This window comes from Zingiber officinale, unplaced genomic scaffold (assembly GCF_018446385.1).
Source record: "Zingiber officinale cultivar Zhangliang unplaced genomic scaffold, Zo_v1.1 ctg133, whole genome shotgun sequence".
Lineage (NCBI taxonomy): Eukaryota > Viridiplantae > Streptophyta > Magnoliopsida > Zingiberales > Zingiberaceae > Zingiber > Zingiber officinale.
In genome coordinates, this window is record NW_024589829.1 from 592,651 (window position 1) to 615,179 (window position 22,529).

Consider the following 22,529-nt stretch of genomic DNA (forward strand, 5'->3'; position numbering starts at 1 on the left):
GGGAACGAACAGAAAGTTCTGTTCGCAAAACCCAGGTCTCTGATCGGTCTACCGACCGATCAGGGGTTTCTGATTTCGTATCAGACCCCTGATAACAGCACTGATGAGTGCCCAAGTCATTACACAACACTATAAAAGCTAAGAGAAATATTTTACTAAGTAAGGACTAACATACTAAACATGATTAAGGCATAGAATACCAATTCATGGCATGTAAGCATATGGAAACCAAAACTAACAAGGTTTTAAGCTGTTCTCTTGCTAACTAACAGAAACGTAAGATAACGCTTGCTATAAGTACTAATGCATAATAAAATAAAACTAGATCCCTAGGATCTTTATTCCAGTTCCTTCCACACACATCTTGATCTGCATTGACCTCCAACCTCCACTGCTAGTCCATTTTCCTTTTACCTGTATCTGCAGTATAAGGAAAATAGTATCTGTAAGCTAAAAAACTTAGTAAGAAACCATCTACCTCACTAAAACATGCATACGATGCAAATATGATTTTAAATCATGCTGTTTGAAAGGATATGCTAAGTATACTGAATAAACTAAACATGGCATGACATATAAGCATACAATCATGGCATGACAACTAATCATATGAATCAATAAAGATAACTGAACTGAACATATAATAAGCTAAACTGATACTGAATTCCAACTCAACTAAATAACTAATTTGAGCTTTGAAAACTAATTCATAATAAGTGAAAATACATAATCATGCTGTTTGGGCACGACAACTGTACTTGCTGTGCGCGCATCCCTAACTAGACCCGGGTTTGCAAGTCCTGAATTTAGTAGGGTTAACTAAGTTATCTAAACCTAGGGACGACTGTGGGAGTCCAACCCAATGGATATCTGATCCAGTACAGTGCCACTGAAAATAAAATACTGAATATAGCTAACTGTTTTAACTTGCTGTTTCTAGGTTATCTGAACCTAGACCTAGGTTGTCTGAACCTAGAGGCGACTATGGGAGCCCACCCATTGGACCGTGGTCCCATATAAGCTAAAATAAACTGATTTACTGATTTAAATGCTTCTAATGCATTTAACTGAGCTATTAAAATGCCTAATTTGTATTTTAACTTAACTAACTATTTTATCGAACACCTAGTGTGCCCCAACTCTCCCCTCTATTAGGGAGACCACTTCTAGGCACCCGACAACGTCTAGGAACCCCCACTGAAGAGGGAATACGTGTCCGGCCCATCTAGAAGTACTCACTAAATCCCTAAATCTGCGAGGAGGGTCAAATTCACCCTATGCGTCGATAAAAACTGCATATAGCTAAACTAGTGCGTATAAAACCAAACGGAGCTACTTATACCGCAGGTGAGGGGTTTCTTACCTTGTGTGCTAGATTTCTTACAAATCTAATCGCTAGAAATTCCGGTGGAGACGACTTCTCGACGATTCGCTCGCGTCCACGTGCTCTACTCGCGGAGGGGAACGTCCTTGTGCTGAAATCGTCGCCGGAATGTGACCTTGGGACCCTAGGGAGAGAACCCTAGTTCTCCTTGTGGTTGGCGCCGAGAGAGGGAGAGGTGGCGTCGGTGAGTTAGGGTGAGGAGAAGAAAGTTGCCGAACCAACATAAAATAAACCAAACCCCAACTTAAATTTCCTATTTATACTAATTAATTAATTCGGTCAAACCAATTATAAATATAATTGATTCCCTTTCCTTTCAGCACGGCCCTGCTGGGTTCACCGGTTACTAAGGCTAACTAAAGGTTTAGCGGACCCGAGAGGTCCCGGGTTCGATTCCCGCTTAAGCCTTTTTATTCTTCTAATTATTTTTGCTACTTCCGCTACTCGGAAAATTCTGGAAAAATATCTAAAAATTCCAGAAAAATCATAGAATATTCCTAAAATAGTTTTGAGAATTTTTGGGCGTTACAATCCCCCATACCTTATAAAAAGTTCGTCCTCGAACTTAGAATAATTCTGGGTACTTCTGTCTCATGCTAGCTTCTGCCTCCCAAGTTGCCTCTTCTGCTGTGTGACTATGCCAAATGACTTTGACTAATGGTACTTCCTTGTTCCATAATTTCTTAACTGCTTGGTCTATTATCTGAATAGGCCAACTATCATAGCTGAGGTCTTCGCGGATCTGTACCGACTGGGGCTCAATCACCTGGGTGGCATCTGGGGTATGCTTGTTCAGCATAGAGACATGAAATACGTTGTGGACAGCTGACATTTCCTGGTGTAGCTCTAGCTCATATGCTACCTTGCCCACTCTTCTGCTGATAAGGTATGGTCCCACATATCTGGAACTAAGTTTGCCCTTCTTCCCAAAACGCATCACTCCCTTCATGGGAGCTACTCTGAGGAACACTGTATCCCCGACTGAAAACTCTAAGGGTCTGCGCCGTGTATTAGCATAGCTTTTCTGGCGGCTCTGAGCTGTCTCTATCCTCTGGCGGATCTGATGTATAGCTGCTGTGGTATCTACCACTAGATCTGTCTGAAGTTCTAGCTCTTTCTGTTCACCACTCTCATACCAGCAGATTGGAGATCTACACCTCCGCCCATAGAGAGCCTCGTAGGGTGCCATGCCGATAGTGGCCTGATAGCTGTTGTTGTATGCAAATTCTGCTAAGCTCAGATATTTGCACCAACTTCCCTTGAAGTCTAGGGCACACGCTCGGAGCATATCTTCGAGTACCTGATTCACTCGCTCCGTCTGACCATCTGTCTGAGGATGGAATGCTGTGCTGAACTTTAACTTAGTGCCCAACGCTGACTGTACACACTCCCAGAAGTGTGATGTGAATCTGCTGTCTCTGTCTGAAATGATGGTTCGTGGGACTCCATGTAGTCTGACGATCTCCTGGAGATACAACTGAGCTAGCTTCTCCATGGAGTAGGATATCTTGATAGCTAAGAAGTGGGTTGATTTAGTCAACCTTTCGACTATTACCCAGATGGCGTCAAAACCATTCGTGGTTTTGGGCAGTCCCACTATGAAATCCATAGAGATATCCTCCCACTTCCATTCTGGAATCTGTATAGGCTGCAGGACTCCTCCTGGTCGCTTGACCCTCTGACAGGTGAGGCAGATGCTAACATATCTGGCGATGTCTCGCTTCATCCCGGGCCACCAAAAATGGTTCTTCAGGTCTTGATACATTTTGGTGGAACCTGGATGCATCGCATAGGGAATCTTATGAACCTCATCTAAAATCCGTCTCCGTAGCTCCTCCTGATCTGGAACACAGAGTCTGTCACCAAAATACAACACCCCGCTATCGGACACTCTGAATTCTCTACTTTCTGATTCAGCTAGCCCTTGCTTGATTTTCTGAATTCTAGGGTCCTGCTCCTGAGCTGATTGAATATCACCAAGCAAAGTAGACTCTAAGGTCATAGTAGAGAGCTGTCCAACGATGAGTTCAAGACTGAAATCTACGATCTCCTTCTGTAGGGGTGGTGACATGGCTGTAAGAGATAATAAGGTAGCACTGGATTTTCTGCTAAGTGCGTCGGCTACCTTATTGGCTTTCCTTGGATGGTAGAGGATATCTATATCGTAGTCTTTGACCAGCTCAAGCCATCTGCGCTGTCGCATGTTCAGATCCTTCTGAGTGAAGAAGTACTTCAGACTCTGATGATCTGTATACACTCTGCACTGAGCTCCATATATAAGTAATGTCTCCAAATTTTGAGAGCGAACACTACTGCTGCAATCTCAAGGTCATGAGTAGGGTAATTCTTCTCATAATCCTTGAGTTGTCTGGAGGCATAGGCGATCACCTTGCCGTTTTGCATCAGTACTGCTCCTAGTCCCAACTTAGAGGCATCACTATAGATGTCAAAGCTGCTAGTGTTGTCTGGTAAAGCCAAAATGGGAGCACTAGTCAATCTCCTTTTTAGCTCACTGAAGCTGTTCTCACAGTCCTCTGTCCACTGAAATTTCCTGTTCTTTCTGGTAAGAGATGTCAGTGGGGAGGCTATCCTGGAGAAGTCCTCTACAAACTTTACGTAATATCCTGCTAATCTCCCGATTTCGTTGGCGTTCTTGGGTCTCTTCCGGTTATTGACTCTATCTTCCGGGATCTACCATAATACCATCCTTTGAGATGATGTGACCCGGGAAGGACACGATCTAGCCAAAATTCACATTTCGTGAACTTGGCGTATAGTTGATTTGTTGAAGGGTCTGCAATACTAGTTTCAGTGCTGAGTGTTCTTCCTGAGTTCCCGAGTAGATAAGGATGTCATCGATAAACACAATAACAAACTTATCTAAATACTCCATGAATACTCTGTTCATGAGATCCATGAATGTAGCTGGAGCATTGGTCACGCCAAAGGGCATGACTACGAACTCGTAGTGTCCGTATGTGGTTCTGAATGTCTTGGGTATATCCTTCCTTGACCTTCACACGATGATAACCTGATCTGAGATCTATCTTAGAGAACACCGCTGCTCCCTTCACCTGGTCGAGCAGTCATCGATTCTGGGAAGGATACCTGTTCTTGATCGTGACTTGGTTCGGTGATCCGTAGTCATAGACGCATGCTTCCATCCTTCTTCTTCACGAACAATACGGGCGCTCCCATGGTGAATGACTCGGGCGTATGAAACCCTTGTCAAGCGGCTCCTGAGTTGCTCACGAGTTCCTTCATTCTGCTTGAGCCATGCGATAAGGCGCTTTGGAGATAGGATTTGTCCGGGAATGAGCTCTATCTCAAAGTCAATCTCCTGTCTGGTGCTAAGCCTGGTAACTCTTGGGGTAGTCACATACGACCGAACCTCCGCTAGCTGTTGGTTCTTGTCCTGGTGGCGTTGACTACGTGTGCTAGGAATCTCGTACATCCCGAATCCAAGCTTCCGTGCTTTCATAGTCGAGAGAAACTTCTTGGCCTTTCTCTTTGGTTCCCACTGTATTCAAATTGCACTACCGCTTGAAGATGACTTTCTATTTACGGCACTCTATGGTAGCACCGTATCGATCGGAAAGTCCATTCCAAAGATGATGTCATAGTCGGTCATCTCTAGCACTATCGGATCACAAAAGATCTCTCTGCTATAATGACCGGCACTGCTCTGAGCCAGTGCGTGGATGCCATGATCTCTCCGAAGGTAGTGTCGTCACCACCGAGTACCTCGAGGGTATTTCTAATTTTCGGAGAACAACACGGCTATATATGAATGGGTTGCCCGATGTCAAATAGAAACGAGCACTATTGTAAAATACCAATCGACTGTGACGATTGTGCCGAGGCATTGGCTCGTCCTCCCGGTGAGTGAGTAGATCCTCGCATTCGCTGTAGCTGGATGCCCAGGTGATAAGTGGACCTTCTAGAGCTGCCTGCATCTGATGGAGATGGCTGGCCTGCATACTGAATCTGCTGTGGGTGAGGAAGACCGGTCTTGTTCGGCCATGTGTCCTTCTTGTCCACATTCAAGCATCCTAGTGTGCCCTTGCGACAAACCCACAGGTGGAATTTCCCACAAGTAGCACACTTTGGATAACTGGGTCGCTTGCTAGATGGTCCTCCTTTTGGGTCACTCCCTGATTTGCGCTTGTTGTTGGAGTCCCTTTCCAGTTAGAGTTGTGGCCTTGCTGTTTTTGAGTGTGAGAGTTTCCTTGGCCTTTGGACTCGGAGGAGACTTGCTTCTGCTGCTTTCTGTTATGGTAATGCTCGTGGTCAAGGCATTGCTCACTAACTCCTCTGTGGTTTGTGGCTATGTATGCCACCAGCCACGTTTGCTATTCTCGGCCTCGGCATCTTGAGCATCAACCGGATTCGTTCCTTCTCTGTGCTGACTAGCTCGGGCATAGACGAGCCAACTGTTGAATTTCTTCACGGCTTCCTCAACTGAAAGGTTGCCACGACGAAACTCGGTGAACTCGTCGTGAGTGGCGGTTTGTAACCCGTATGTGAAAGAACTCCTCGAAGAATTCCTTCTCGAACCATGACATCGATTCACTGGGTGCTTCGTTACGATTCTTTCCACCACATGCGTGCGTCTCCTGAGGCCGAAGGAGGCACACTTCACCTTCTCGTGTTACGGCCACAGAGCTCCATCGTGCTCTCCGGTGTTTTGAACCAGGCTTGTGCATCCCATGGTTCGCTAGTGCACCGAGAAGTTCTCGGCTTGACTTCCGCCTTTGGATCGGATAGACTTCCTTTCTTGGCTCATTCTTGGACTGGTGCTAATCTTGGTGCTTAGTGGTGATGGAACCTCTAATACTCGGAGTCGTCGGTTCGGTTGGGGGTATTGTGGGGTACTCTGGTGATTAGCCTTTAAGGTGGCTATTTCTGTTGCTGTTCAGCTAATTGCTGATCTGGGGGAGGCACTGAACTGCCTGCCTCTTGCTGGGGCTCAGTAGCTAGTGCCCTTCTAGCTGGGCGTCCTCGTGCCATTGCTAAAGACATAGAGGACAGAACATGAATAACTATTACAATCATAATTGTATAACTATCGTTATCATATTATATACTATCACATACTATCATGCAGCAGTTTATCTATAAACATGATCTATAACAAGGAAACAGAAAGCATAAATAAAGTAGAGGTATTCTTACTTGGAAGTTGCAGGTTCAATGCTGATGTGTGTGTAGGAAGTATGGAACTTGGCTCTGGTACCACTCTGTAACGACCCGCCTCCTACTGACTAGGCTGCGAGGCCGATCGCTACAGTTATGCTGTGCTGAACTATTAATGCGGAATGAAAGCTGGCTAATTTAAAATTTTGCTGAACTAAATGCTGTAAAGTTTAACTTAGTGTTCTGGGTGTACCTAGGAGTTGTACACATGCTAGGGTAGATGTTTACAACTGATAATAAACTTCGGATCGATCCACAGACCGATCCACTAATACTGGCACGGTATGTCACGCCCCCAGAGGAGTCCCTGTCCGAGAAAATTTCGGCAGCATCTCCCCTATATGGTGGACAATCTGAAACTTTTCTACATCTCATATACCTCAGCCACAGGCGGCTGGAATCATAACAATAAATAAAAACACATTTCACACAACCATCCACGCAGTTATATATAATCAAACAAAGTAGTAATACTCTGACTCGAAAACCACCCTATTCAACTACACTCGTAAAGCTCAAAACCGACGAACTCACCTCTTCTGCCGTCCAGGCAGGCATGTAGTAGAGTAAATCCAAATCATACCAAAAGTCCATCCAATGGAAAGATTCCATACAATATCCATATGTAAAGTCCAAAATAAAACTAAAACAAAGTCTGATAGCGGAAAGCTAAAATAAAATAACAACTCAAAAACCAGCAGAGGAGTAGCACTACGTGCTGTGGGGACCAGCGACTGGAACTCCCTCCTGAAAATAACAACAATGGAGGCGGGATGAGTCCAACACTCAGCAAGTACAATTGATATGCAAAGTAAAGAAACAACACCTAGCACTAATCGTAAATGCGGTCTCACGATAAGAAAGATAAAATGCATCTAAGTAAACAGAGAATCTTGTACTAACCAGTCCCGAGTATAAGGTCAAACGATCAAGTGGTATAGGGATCTGTATGCATGTCAAACATAGGTATCCAAACAATATGCGGCATATAAATGCGAAACCATAAACACAAGCAATAAATGCATCATGCGTATGATGCCAATGATGCATCTGGTCACCCGACGCCGGTCGATCATCTCATACAAAAGTGAGGCCGAGTGGGTAGGGTGACAACCGTGCACTCTATCGTCACTACTCCCGATGAGTGACCAGTGGACGGATGTTGTCGAGTACACCTATCCTCCTACCTCAAATCATAGATGGGGAGCGCAATGCTCTCAACTCCGGTACGATGACGGGAGGAATCCTGCCGGATAACTCGTTGTGTCACACTACCCATGAGCGGACCAACGGTGCCTAACAGAGTCCCTGCTGCAACACACTCTGCCTGAATCGACCACTAACCCATGAGTGGTGGTGTGTGCAGATCCATGTAACTGGCGATGTGCTCAACAATAATGGAGCGAACTATCGCACAGCATGCAATCATGCAAATGATGCATGGCAATAACCATATAAACATCCTGACCTAATCCATATATATAGAAAAGTGCACCCTAGGTCAACGAATCATATCGAATCAAAGGTACACAGAAGGTATAAAAACCTAGGTCCTGAACATGATGAAGCATGGTATATCACTACCCCTATAAGCATGTATAGACAGGTAAAGTATACATGGGATGCAAAACAAATCAATCAATCAAACATGTATCAAGATTTGGGTAGTGATTAACCGAAACAGATAAGAAACACAATTGATGCAATATGTTAATTTCATTACTAAGCATATCAAAGACAAAAAGTCAAAAGTACCCGCCTCCGATAAAATAGAAAGGTCCAGTCCGACTCCGAGATACTCGTCTCGCGTCACAGTCCTGTGTCAAACAATAAATCTTTTTATTTAGCTACACTTCTCATAAATAGCTAAATACAATCTCTAATCCTAAAATTAGAGTAAAACCCTAATCGAATATAACTCTAGTTAACTAGAGTTAACTTCCTTAACCTTAACCATTCTACTATTCAGTTTCAATTGAAACCTACACACGATTCCAAATTAACATATAATGCCAACACAACTAGCAAACATCTACAACAAAGTCCAAAACCCTAAATCTTACCTCAAACTCACAGCCAGATAGTTCCTACCGGAGAAGGGTTGTTTTGCTGCTGTAAACAAAAACAAGCAAACCTCACAATTGTTACGCAAAGCTTACAACCTTATAAAAACTTCCACTGACAGCTACCTAGAATCACCAAATCCTTACCTTGTTGCTGCTGGATCAAGACTTGTGGCCGGATTGGGTTGTCCGCCACTAGAAGGTGACTGCCTGTTGCTTCCTCATTCCCTCTCTGTCGGTGGCTGATGGAAGAAGAAGCCGGCAGTGAAGAAACGAACCAGGGCACAGCGTCAACAATCAACCGATGGGGAAGAAGGCTCGGTAGAACCTGGTGGCCGGAAATGCAGAGGTGTGGCGGCGGCTGGGATGCACACACTGTGCCGGCGATAGTGCTAGGGCACAAGGGAAGATCGGTAGCACTTGGGCAGTGAGGCTGTCAACTTGGTCGTCACTGCTCGGGGCTGTGGCCGGCGGTAAGAGGAGAGGAGATGTGTCGGCGGCGGTGCTAGGGCACGGCGACGGCGGCACCAAGGGCTCGGGTCGACGCTGCTTGGCGCGAGGAAGAAGTGTCGGCGCTACTCCTTGCGGCGGACTCCAGGGTTAGGGCAGAGCTCGGGAAGAAGAATGAAGAGGAGGAGAAGAAATTGCCGAGAGATTTAAAGCGTCGGCGAGGAAACCACCGCCGGCGGTTAGGGAACCGAAGGAGAAGGCGCGCGGCGGCGTCGGGGAGAAGAAGGAAGGGGTGTGGGGACGGCTCGGGTTCGGCGACAAAAGCAAAGGAAAAGAAATAAAAGAAATAAAAAGGAAAAGGATATATAAATATAATCTTTTCCTCGCTTAAATCGGGTAGCCTAAACAGACTTTTCCGGACCCCGTACTTGTTCCCGTTAACTCGTCCATACGAGCTCCGAAAAATTCCCGAAAAATTTCCAAAAATTCCGGAAAATTCCCTTATTAATATTCGCCTATTTTCGGTATTTTACATTCTCCCTCACTTATAAAAATTTGGTCCCCAAATTTCGTTATCTACCATCAGCAATTACTAACAACAGATATAGAGTATAAATGCTGCACGGTAAATAAATCACATACCTCAAGTGAAAAGATGGGGATATCGAACTCGGATAATATCCTCGAGCTCCCAAGTAGCCTCCTCGTCCGAATGATGCTGCCATCCGACTTTAACCAGTCAGATAGTCTTGTTCCGCAACTGACGCTCTTTCCGGTCGAGTATCCGTACCGGAACCTCCTCATATGTAATGTCAGGCTGGACAGGAACTGGAATATCTGTCAGCACATGTGTCGGGTCGGGCACGTATCTCCTCAGCATCGATACGTGAAATACATCGTGACAGGGACGGTGGTAGTGCCAGTCGGTAAGCTACTGCTCCGATCCTCTCCAAGATCTCGAAAGGGCCAATGTACCGCGGAGCTAGCTTACCTCTGAGGCCAAATCTCTTCACCCCTTTCGTGGGTAAAACTCGCAAAAATACATGGTCGCCAACAGAGAACTCTAGTGGTCTGCGTCTCCAATCAGCATAACTCTTCTGGCGATCCTGCGCCTCTGACATCCTCCGTCTGATAGTACGGACCAACTCTGCATCCTGCTGAACTCTATGAGGTCCCAACAACTGGGCCTCTCCAACCTCATTCCAGAGGACGGGTGTCCGACAAGGTCTATCATACAACGCCTCAAAGTATATAACACCCTCCTTGTCTCGTGTGAACTCGGTCTGCTGCCAGGAAGCTATCTGACTGCCAATGAACTGACAATGCTGATCACTAGCCTGAGCCTCTCGGATCCTCGTCCTGATCGACGACTGAGCAACCATGGTAACCAGAATACCCTGCTCTGTAAATCCCTGCTCCTCAAGGTCTAACTCGGAGAAACCCTGAATAAAGTCTGTGACCACAACTCGGTGGCAAGCTAAAGTCCCTCTGGACCTCTAGCTAAGTGCATCGGCAACCACAATAGTGTTTCCCAGGTGATAGCTAATGATACAATCATAATCCTTCAGGAATTCCATCTATCTCCTCATTCGAAGATTAAGTTCCTTCCGAGTGAACAGATATTTGAGACTCTGATGGTCAGTGAGAATCCCAATGTAATATTATACAGGTAATGCCGCCAAATCCTTAGGGCAAAAATAATAACGGCCAACTTCAGATCATGAACTGAGTATTTTCTTCTCAGGCTCCCTCAACTATCGAGAAGCATATAAGAACGCTCTACCGTGCTACCTCAGAACAGCACCCATACCCTGTAGAGACGCGTCGGTGTAGAGGATAAATTTATCCTCTTCCGAAGGTAAAAACCAAAAATCAAAGCCGACCCTAGTCTCCGCTTCAGCTCCTAGAAGCTGGTCTTACAATCCTCAGTCCAAGTAAACTTCACGCCTTTCTTGGTCACGCGTGAAAGTAGCATAGCTATGCGAAAGAAACCCTCGACGAAAGGTCTGTAATATCCTACGAGTCACAAAAGACTGCGGATCTCCTACACTGATTTCGGCTGCTCCAAACGGTAACAACCTCTATCTCTTGTGGAACCACGGTACACTCCTACTGGTGACCGTGTGTCCCAAACATCATAACAAAAGACAATCCAAACCAGCACTACTGATAATCACATATAGATGTTCTCGTCGAATCATCTCTAGATCTATGCAAAGGTAGTGTACGTGACTCACCTCAGATCCGTAATAGATCACAACATCGTCCACAAAGATAATGGAAACCTATCCAAACATCCTCGACATACCAAGTTCATCGAGTCCCTGAAAACATCTAAGGCACTGTAAGCCTATATGGCAAAAACCAAGACACTTAATGTCCGTATCACAGACATTCCTATCCATAAGATCTCCGATAATAAATCGAAAAATCTGATCATCAATAACATAAATCACCAAAGAATAAATCCTCCAGGGTGAGAGCAACGCTCCATCACAGGAAACACCACATATGTGGGAGCAACGCTCTACCACAAGAAATCCTCAATATGTGGGAGCAACACTCCACCACAAATAATCTGAAATATGTATCTGCAATAAATATAGGAGCAATGCTCCGCTACCAGCAATCCGTAATATGTGGGAGCAACGCTCCACCACAAAACAATACCTAAGTACCCTAAGGCACCTAACTATCCAGCCAGAGACTGTACAAGATCTCTCTACCACAATTCGCTGTGGTTAGCCTAGGATATAACAACCTAGAAACTAATCAAACCCATCATCAACTCTATCAGCATCCTAGTGGGTCATCCACTGATAGGAAAATTAGTTGATGGGTTAATTCAACAAATGACATAATGCAGTCACTCCACATTCTGCATTCAGTATAAGTAGAATCATCATGCTGCTACCAATGTATACACCTAGCACACATGCTCACACAACATATGTATGATCAACAAAATCCTCCAATTATTATACACCAAACATACTCACAACTCAGGTATATTCAGTATGATACCTCCAACAATACATACCGAACACGTGTGCAAAATCAATGTAGGTAAAATCAACAATACACCTCAAACAACACTCACATGACATATCTTCACCTATGCCAAGAGTATAACCAACATATACTTCCAATAAAGCATACTAAATCCAAGTGCACTCACAAATCAAACATAATCAAAAAGTTACCTCAGATACCACACCAAACACATATGTACATATCCCAACTCAGATTAAATCGACAAAATGCCTCCATCAAAACACCACCGATGTACTTATACTACATCTCGGATTTAATCAACAAGATATCTTCAATAATACATCCAGATACATACACCGAACTACATATCTATAATCCACAAGGAACTTTCAAACCATATCAGAACATGGATACATATACTACTTGCAAACGGACAGTCTACCACAGGACTCCTACAACACATAACAATCATAATATACATCCAACATAGACATGCAAAATCAGCATACCAGCTCAATCAAAAGGGACCAACCTTATGCTACCATCACTCATGGGTTACGGGTATATCTAAACAAAATTCATGCATATGTATCAAGCATGAATACATCAATCAAAAGCAACTCAAAATAAAGCAGCCTAATCATCCAATAACATCCCTGCTCTAGGTTCAAAGGAACTGGTATCGGAACAAGAAAGATATACACACCATGGTATAACATTGCAAGTCAATGTCATACACTACCAAGACTACATCTAATGAGGAAAATTTTATCATCATAAATCCAAATGTACTCTTCCAGTATACACTAGTAACGATTGTATCCCATAAGTGTTAAGCAAGTAGCTCTACACTTTCTTACATCAGCGGGGTCACATATCCAAAAGCACCCTCCAAGTTATCCCACCAGATATATACAATCCACGGTCAAAATCTTCATGGAATAGGATACATCGATCCTTTATAACCTATCCAATCCGATAATGATATATGGCTAAATCAGTCATTTTCACGTCAGTACAAAACATGTACTCAAATGTGCTCTAGATACATAACTAAGCACAAATAACCTAAAGATTCGAACCTCTAAAAATAGAGTATGGCAATCCTCTACTGATCAACCAACAAAACTAAATCATTCATCTACTAACTAATCAAGAATACCTTAATCCTCCACAAGCAACTAAGGTATATCCAACCACATAATATCATATGTATAAATGTGTACGACCCAAAAGAAAAGTCAGAATTTAAGAACATCAAGACACTCTCATCTTCATCCTCAAAAACATCAGCCCACACTATATCAGATGAATAAATCTCCACTCCACATGAGGGCAAGTTAGCATTCAAAATATCAATCATTATTTTTCCACATAGTCCCATATCAGAGGAAGCATATATCATTTTTTTTCATCCTGTTAACTATCCATAACCAACCAAATTTATTAAAATCTCATAGGTACATTCAACCGTAAAACTCTCCAACACCCAATTTATAATCTGATCACCAACCATAATCATCAAACCTGTGAATATCATAAATGACACTCACTATGTCACCATCAATGACAACCCAAATATAAATCATCAAAATAGTTATCCACTAATAGATCATCATAACAAATATCTAGTAATTGATCATTAGACAACCACATAACATTTACTCTCATAAATCATTAGAAATCAACACATCACAATATCTGATCTCCCAATATCCCTCAACCTCAAATCATTCTCAACAATGATCAAACATGATAACTCTCCAATGACTAATTTTCATCGTATCGGATACCCTAATATCCAAAAGATACGAGTATAAAAACTCTACCGGCTAAGTCCACAGGAATATATAGGTATCATCCATTACCCAGCTAATAATAGCAAAAGCTGATATGTGCCTCCATCTCCTAACAGTAGTAACAGAAGCTAAAACTACTGATGGTATGATATAAAAAAAATCACCAGAGACCATAATCCTTGATCTCTATTAGGGTCGACCAAGATCAGTGGCTAACCCATCACATGTAATATGGCTACAACAACCAGACAGGTAATAAAAATAAAGTGCTAATAGATGTCCTAACCATCATAAAATAAACATCATACCTATTTGCCGTCTGGAGATGTTCCATCGCTGTCTAGTCCCCAACTTCTGACCTCAAAATTCCGAACGAGAAAATCACCAGAAATCCAATAAATCCGAAACGGAAATCCGAAACATAACCATATCGAAATCCGAAAATGCCCAGTTTGACTCGCAAACCTGGCTAACCCAAATATCCTGAATACCAACAACCGGTATCCGATAAATCTCCAGAACACCAAAAGCAGGTATCATAACCCGCTCTGATACCAAATAAATTGGTATCAGATAAATCCCGCAAATCCAAAATACAAAAACAGAAGATCGTAAAACTGTGCTCTGATACCACTAAATTGTCACGCCTCCAGAGGAGTCCCTGTCCGAGAAAATTTCGGCAGCATCTCCCCTGTATGGTGGACAATCTGAAACTTTTCTACATCTCATATACCTCAGCCACAGGCGGCTGGAATCATAACAATAAATAAAAACACATTCCACACAACTATCCACGCAGTTATATATAATCAAACAAAGTAGTAATACCCTGACTCGAAAACCACCCTACTCAACTACACTCGTAAAGCTCAAAACCGACGAACTCACCTCTTCTGCCGTCCAAGCAGGCATGTAGTAGAGTAAATCCAAATCATACCAAAAGTCCATCCAACGGAAAGATTCCATACAATATCCATATGTAAAGTCCAAAACAAAACTAAAACAAAGTCTGATAGCGGAAAGCTAAAATAAAACAACAACTCAAAAACCAGCAGAGGAGTAGCACTACGTGCTGTGGGGACCAGCGACTGGAACTCCCTCCTGACAGCATCAACCTGAAAATAACAACAATGGAGGCGGGGTGAGTCCAACACTCAGCAGGTACAATTGATATGCAAAGTAAAGAAACAACACCTAGCACTAATCATGTGTACAGTTTCCTGATAAGAAAGATAAAAATGCATCTGAAGTAAACAAGAGAATACTGTACTAACCAGGTCCTGAGTATAAGGTCAAACAGTCCGAGTGGTATAGGGATCCTGTATGCATGTCAAACATAGGTATCCAAACAATATGCAGCATATAAATGCAGAAACCACAAACACAAGCAATAAATGCATCATGCATATGATGCCAATGATGCGTCCTGGTCACCCCTGACGCCAGTCGATCATCTCATACAAAAGTGAGGCCGAGTGGGTAGGGCTGTGACAACCGTGCACTCTGTCGTCACTACTCCTGATGAGTGACCGAGTGGACGGGATGCTGTCGGAGTACACCTATCCTCCTACCCCAAATCATAGATGGGGGAGCGCAATGCTCTCAACTCCCGGTACACGATGACGGGGAGAAATCCCTGCCGGATAACTCGTTGTGTCACACTACCCATGAGCGGACCAACGGTGCCTAACAGAGTCCCTGCTGCAACACACTCTGCCTGAATCGACCACTAACCCATGAGTGGTGGTGTGTGCAGATCCATGTAACTGGCGATGTGCTCAACAATAATGGAGCGGACTATCGCACAGCATGCAATCATGCAAATGATGCATGGCAATAACCATATAAACATCCTGACCTAATCCATATATATAGAAAAGTGCACCCTAGGTCAACGAATCATATCGAATCAAAGGTACATAGAAGGTATATGTAAAATACCGAAAAATAGGCGAATATTAATAAGGGAATTTTCTGAAATTTTTGAAATTTTTCGGGAATTTTTCGGAGCTCGTACGGACGAGTTAACGGGGATAAAAACGGGGCCCGGAAAAGCCTGTTTAGGCTACCCCATTTTTAAGAGGAAAAGTTTCCTTTTCCTTATTATTTCTTTTCTTCTTTTCTTTTTTTTATTTCCTCCTTTTTCCTTGCCGAACTCCCCCGCGCGCCCCTTCTTCCCCGTCGCCGACTCTGAGCCCTAACCGCCGGCCCGGCGGTTTCTTCCTCGTCGAAGCTTTAAACCTTTCGGCCACCTCCTTTTCTTCTTTCTCCAGAGCCGACCTGTTCTTCTGTGCTCAGCCCGCGACACTCATCTCACGGCCTTACCCCTTCTCCTGTGCCCTAGTGCCGGCGCCACCGTCGACCACCCGGAGCCCGGGCCTTGCCGACGCCGCCAGTTTTTCCCCCCTTCTATGCGCCCTAGCTCCCTGGTTTGAGGTCCTCAGCCGACAACGAGCAGTGCTGGTTTTCCCTCATCTGTTTCCCGATTTTTCCTTCCTTCCTCTGTGCCGAACCCCAGTGCCAACGTCACCTTGCCTGCCGAGTTTGATCTCTGCCCTAGTTCCGAGTCTTGGTTCCTCCTCACTGATTTGTGGTGATCGGCTTCCTGGACCAGAGGCTCTCCTTCCCGCGGCTTAGTTTCCACTGTCGATCTGTCGTTCTTCTTTCTCCGCTCACAGGTGAGTGAGGTGAGCAACGGATTCTTGTTGTTCCTCCTTATAAGTAGTACTCTTTTGATTTGTGTTGGATTACAGATCCAAGCAGTGACACCAGAACCTGTTGAATCTTGTCCAGCAAGTGTTGATTTTGGGGCTCAGATTTCAGAGGTATGGGTGCTGCCCTAATTGGTTGTATAGGGTATTTAATTGTTGCTGTGGGTTTTTATTGTGATCCTGTCAGTGTGGAGGATTTCCAGCAGCAATTACTTCGTTTGGTTCTGGCAGCACTCCAGTGAACAATTTCCCTTGTTCCAGTATCAAGAGGGGCTGTGAATTGATGTATCGTGTAAATTTTGATACATGATGAATTAGGTTATGTATAGAATTGGATTGGTATTGAATTTAATCCATTTCTTGTTTTGTTACATGGGATCAATTCCATTTCTAAGGAAGGTTAAGGTTATTAAATAAGTTTAGAGATTTTTATTAGCTATATAGCTAAATATATTATCTGTTTGATAACACAGGACTTTGACGCGAGACGGTATCTCGACGTCGGATTGGACATTTCTTATTTGGAGGCGGGTACTTTTGACTTATTGTCTTTGATATGCTTAGTAATTAAATTAACAAGATGCATTAATTGTGTTTCTTACTTGTTTCGGTTAATCACTGCCCAATACATGCTACCTGTTGATTGATTGTTTGTTTACATCTTGTATGGATATGTACCTGATTCCACATGCTCATGGGTAGTGATATAATCATATTTTACCATGTCAGGACCTAGGTTTGATACCTTATATGATCAGATACCTTGATATGATTCATTCGCTTTGGTGCACATTATGATATGTCCAGAGATTGGTTTAGTATATTACCATGTTTAGTGACATGCACCATTCGCATGATTGCATGCTGAGTGATTGATTGCTCCTTTATTGTCGAGCACTTTGCCAGTTTCATCACTGTTCGGTGCTCCGGTAGCGGGACACAGCGTGGTAGCACGTCAGTTTGGCTCTTCCGGTGCTCCGTTGGTCCGCTCATGGGTAGTGTGACGCAGCGTGTAGCACGTTAGAGATCCCTCCCCGTCACAGTGTACCGGGAGATGAGAGCATGGCGCTCCCCCATTTATGATTTGGGGTAGGAGTACGTATGTACTCCGACAGCATCCCGTCCACTCGGTCACTCATCAGGAGTAGTGATGCAGAGTGCACGGTCGTCACAGCCCTACCCACTCGGTCCCACTGTTGTTGTGAGTCGGCTGACTGGCGTCAGGGGTGACCATGACATTGGCATCATATGCATGATGCATTTATTGTTTGTGTTTGTTGCACTTATATGCTGCACATTGCTTGGATACCTTGATTGGCATGCATACAGGTCTTCTATACCTTTCGGACTGTTTGTCCTTTTACCGGGTCCTGGTTAGTACAGTTTCTCTCCTGCTTACTTCAGTTTGGTATTTACCTTTATTCATCAGGAGACTGTACGCATGATTAGTGCTAGGTGTTATTTCTTTACTTTGCATATCAATTGTACCTGCTGAGTGTTGGACTCACCCCGCCTCCATTGTTGTTATTTTCAGGTTGATGCTGTCCGGAGGGAGTTCCAGTCGCTAGTCCCCACAGCACGTAGTGCTAGATCCCTGCAGACCTCCAACTATTTGCTATCGTTTGTATTATTTTTGATTCTCACTTGACTATATTTGGATTTGGATGTTGAATATTTAGATATTATATAAGTTGTCTCGTTGATGGATTTATTTTCGATTTGATACTACTACATGTCTGCCTGGACGGCAGAAGAGGTAAGAAAAATCGGATTTGGGCTTTACGAGTGTAGTTGAGTAGGGTTGATTTCGAGTCAGAGTATTACTATGTTGTTTATTTTATTAACTGCGTGGTGATTGGTTTTATTTACTGTTATTATTCCAGCCGCATGTGGCTGAGGTATGGAGATATGTAGAAAGTTTCAGATTGTCCGTCGTACAGGGGAGATGCTGCCGAAATTTCTTCGGACGGGGACTCCTTTGGGGCGTGACAGTATAAAACCTAGGTCCTGAACATGGTGAAGCATGGTATATCACTACCCCTATAAGCATGTATAGACAGGTAAAGTATACATGGGATGCAAAACAAATCAATCAATCAAACATGTATCAAGATTTGGGTAGTGATTAACCGAAACAGATAAGAAACACAATTGATGCAATATGTTAATTTCATTACTAAGCATATCAAAGACAAAAAGTCAAAAGTACCCGCCTCCGATAAAATAGAAAGGTCCAGTCCGACTCCGAGATACTCGTCTCGCGTCACAGTCCTGTGTCAAACAATAAATCTTTTTATTTAGCTACACTTCTCATAAATAGCTAAATACAATCTCTAATCCTAAAATTAGAGTAAAACCCTAATCGAATATAACTCTAGTTAACTAGAGTTAACTTCCTTAACCTTAACCATTCTACTATTCAGTTTCAATTGAAACCTACACACGATTCCAAATTAACATATAATGCCAACACAACTAGCAAACATCTACAACAAAGTCCAAAACCCTAAATCTTACCTCAAACTCACAGCCAGATAGTTCCTACCGGAGAAGGGTTGTTTTGCTGCTGTAAACAAAAACAAGCAAACCTCACAATTGTTACGCAAAGCTTACAACCTTATAAAAACTTCCACTGACAGCTACCTAGAATCACCAAATCCTTACCTTGTTGCTGCTGGATCAAGACTTGTGGCCGGATTGGGTTGTCCGCCACTAGAAGGTGACTGCCTGTTGCTTCCTCATTCCCTCTCTGTCGGTGGCTGATGGAAGAAGAAGCCGGCAGTGAAGAAACGAACCAGGGCACAGCGTCAACAATCAACCGATGGGGAAGAAGGCTCGGCAGAACCTGGTGGCCGGAAATGCAGAGGTGCGGCGGCGGCTGGGATGCACACACTGTGCCGGCGATAGTGCTAGGGCACAAGGGAAGATCGGTAGCACTTGGGCAGTGAGGCTGTCAACTTGGTCGTCACTGCTCGGGGCTGTGGCCGGCGGTAAGAGGAGAGGAGATGTGTCGGCGGCGGTGCTAGGGCACGGCGACGGCGGCACCTAGGGCTCGGGTCGACGCTGCTTGGCGCGAGGAAGAAGTGTCAGCGCTACTCCTTGCGGCGGACTCCAGAGTTAGGGCAGAGCTCGGGAAGAAGAATGAAGAGGAGGAGAAGAAATTGCCGAGAGATTTAAAGCGTCGGCGAGGAAACCGCCGCCGGCGGTTAGGGCACCGAAGGAGAAGGCGCGCGGCGGCGTCGGGGAGAAGAAGGAAGGGGTGTGGGGACGGCTTGGGTTCGGCGACAAAAGCAAAGGAAAAGAAATAAAAGAAATAAAAAGGAAAAGGATATATAAATATAATCTTTTCCTCGCTTAAATCGAGTAGTCTAAACAGACTTTTCCGGACTCCGTACTTGTTCCCGTTAACTCGTCCATACGAGCTCCGAAAAATTCCCAAAAAATTTCCAAAAATTCTGGAAAATTCCCTTATTAATATTCGCCTATTTTCGGTATTTTACACGGTAGGAAACTCCGGATCGTTCAACCGACCGATCCACAAACTACACTGCAATTCTGTACGCTGCTGGATCGGTCTGCCGACCGATCCAGCTGGTTCCTGATCGGTCAATGAGACCGATCAGTGGCTTACTGATCGGTCGGCTGACCGATCAGTGGCTTACTGATCGGTCGGCTGACCGATCAGTGAGCCATTTTTCGCGACGCAGCTCCTGATCAATCCACGGATCGATCAGGGAACGAACAGAAAGTTCTGTTCGCAAAACCCAGGTCCCTGATCGGTCTACCGACCGATCAAAGACTCCCTGATCGGTCTGCTGACCGATCAGGGGTTTCTGATTTCGTATCAGACCCCTGATAACAGCACTGATGAGTGTCCAAGTCATTACACAACACTATAAAAGCTAAGAGAAACATTTTACTAAGTAAGGACTAACATACTAAACATGATTAAGGCATAGAATACCAATTCATGACATGTAAGCATATGGAAACCAAAACTAACAAGGTTTTAAGCTGTTCTCTTGCTAACTAACAGAAACGTAAGATAATGCTTGCTATAAGTACTAATGCATAATAAAATAAAACTAGATCCCTAGGATCTTTATTCCAGTTCCTTCCACACACATCTTGATCTGCATTGACCTCCAACCTCTACTGTTAGTCCATTTTCCTTTTACCTGTATCTGCAGTATAAGGAAAATAGTATCTGTAAGCTAAAAAGCTTAGTAAGAAACCATCTACCTCACTAAAACATGCATACGATGCAAATATGATTTTAAATCATGCTGTTTGAAAGGATATGCTAAGTATACTGAATAAACTAAACATGGCATGGCATATAAGCATACAATCATGGCATGACAACTAATCATATGAATCAATAAAGATAACTGAACTGAACATATAATAAGCTAAACTGTAGCTAAACTGATACTGAATTCCAACTCAACTAACATAACTAATTTGAGCTTTGAAAACTAATTCATAATAAGTGAAAATACATAATCATGCTGTTTGGGCCCGGCAACTGTACTTGCTGTGCGCGCATCCCTAACTAGACCCGGGTTTGCAAGTCCTGAATTTAGTAGGGTTAACTAGGTTATCTAAACCTAGGGACGACTGTGAGAGTCCAACCCAATGGATATCTGATCCAGTACAGTGCCACTGAAAATAAAATACTGAATATAGCTAACTGTTTTAACTTGCTGTTTCTAGGTTATCTGAACCTAGACCTAGGTTGTCTGAACCTAGAGGCGACTGTGGGAGCCCACCCATTGGACCGTGGTCCCATATAAGCTAAAATAAACTGATTTACTGATTTAAATGCTTCTAATGCATTTAACTGAGCTATTAAAATGCCTAATTTGCATTTTAACTTAACTAGCTATTTTATCGAACACCTAGTGTGCCCCAACTCTCCCCTCTATTAGGGAGACCACTTCTAGGCACCCGACAACGTCTAGGAACCCCCACTGAAGAGGGAATACGTGTCCGGCCCATCTAGAAGTACTCACTAAATCCCTAAATCTACAAGGAGGGTCAAATTCACCCTATGCGTCGATAAAAACTGCATATAGCTAAACTAGTGCGTATAAAACCAAACGGAGCTACTTATACCGCAGGTGAGGGGTTTCTTACCTTGTCTGCTAGATTTCTTACAAATCTAATCGCTAGAAATTCCGGTGGAGATGACTTCTCGATGATTCGCTCGCGTCCACGTGCTCTACTCGCGGAGGGGAACGTCCTTGTGCTGAAATCGTCGCCGGAATGTGACCTTGGGACCCTAGGGAGAGAACCCTAGTTCTCCTTGTGGTTGGCGCCGAGAGAGGGAGAGGTGGCGTCGGTGAGTTAGGGTGAGGAGAAAAAAGTTGCCGAACCAACATAAAATAAACCAAACCCCAACTTAAATTTTCTATTTATACTAATTAATTAATTCGGTCAAACCAATTATAAATATAATTGATTCCCTTTCCTTTTAGCACGGCCCTGCTGGGTTCACCGGTTACTAAGGCTAACTAAAGGTTTAGCGGACCCGAGAGGTCCCGGGTTCGATTCCCGCTTAAGCCTTTTTATTCTTATAATTATTTTTGCTACTTCCGCTACTCGGAAAATTCCGGAAAAATATCTAAAAATTCCAGAAAAATCATAGAATATTCCTAAAATAGTTTTGAGAATTTTCGAGCGTTACACTTCTCCCACAAGGAAACATGAGATAGTCAGAGTTTGCTTGGGGCTAATCCAGCGACGGATAGAGATCATTCACCTCAAGGACAAGCCATGGACTAGGAGCCTAATTTCCGAACCACATTAAACAACGTGTAGTGTTTTGCCTTCTTCTTATTGTCTTTAGATTAGCTTTTTATTTGTTATTGTTTGTATTCCGCTGTGCTAACATCGTAGAAAAGTGATTTTGGGCAACGAGATATTCTAC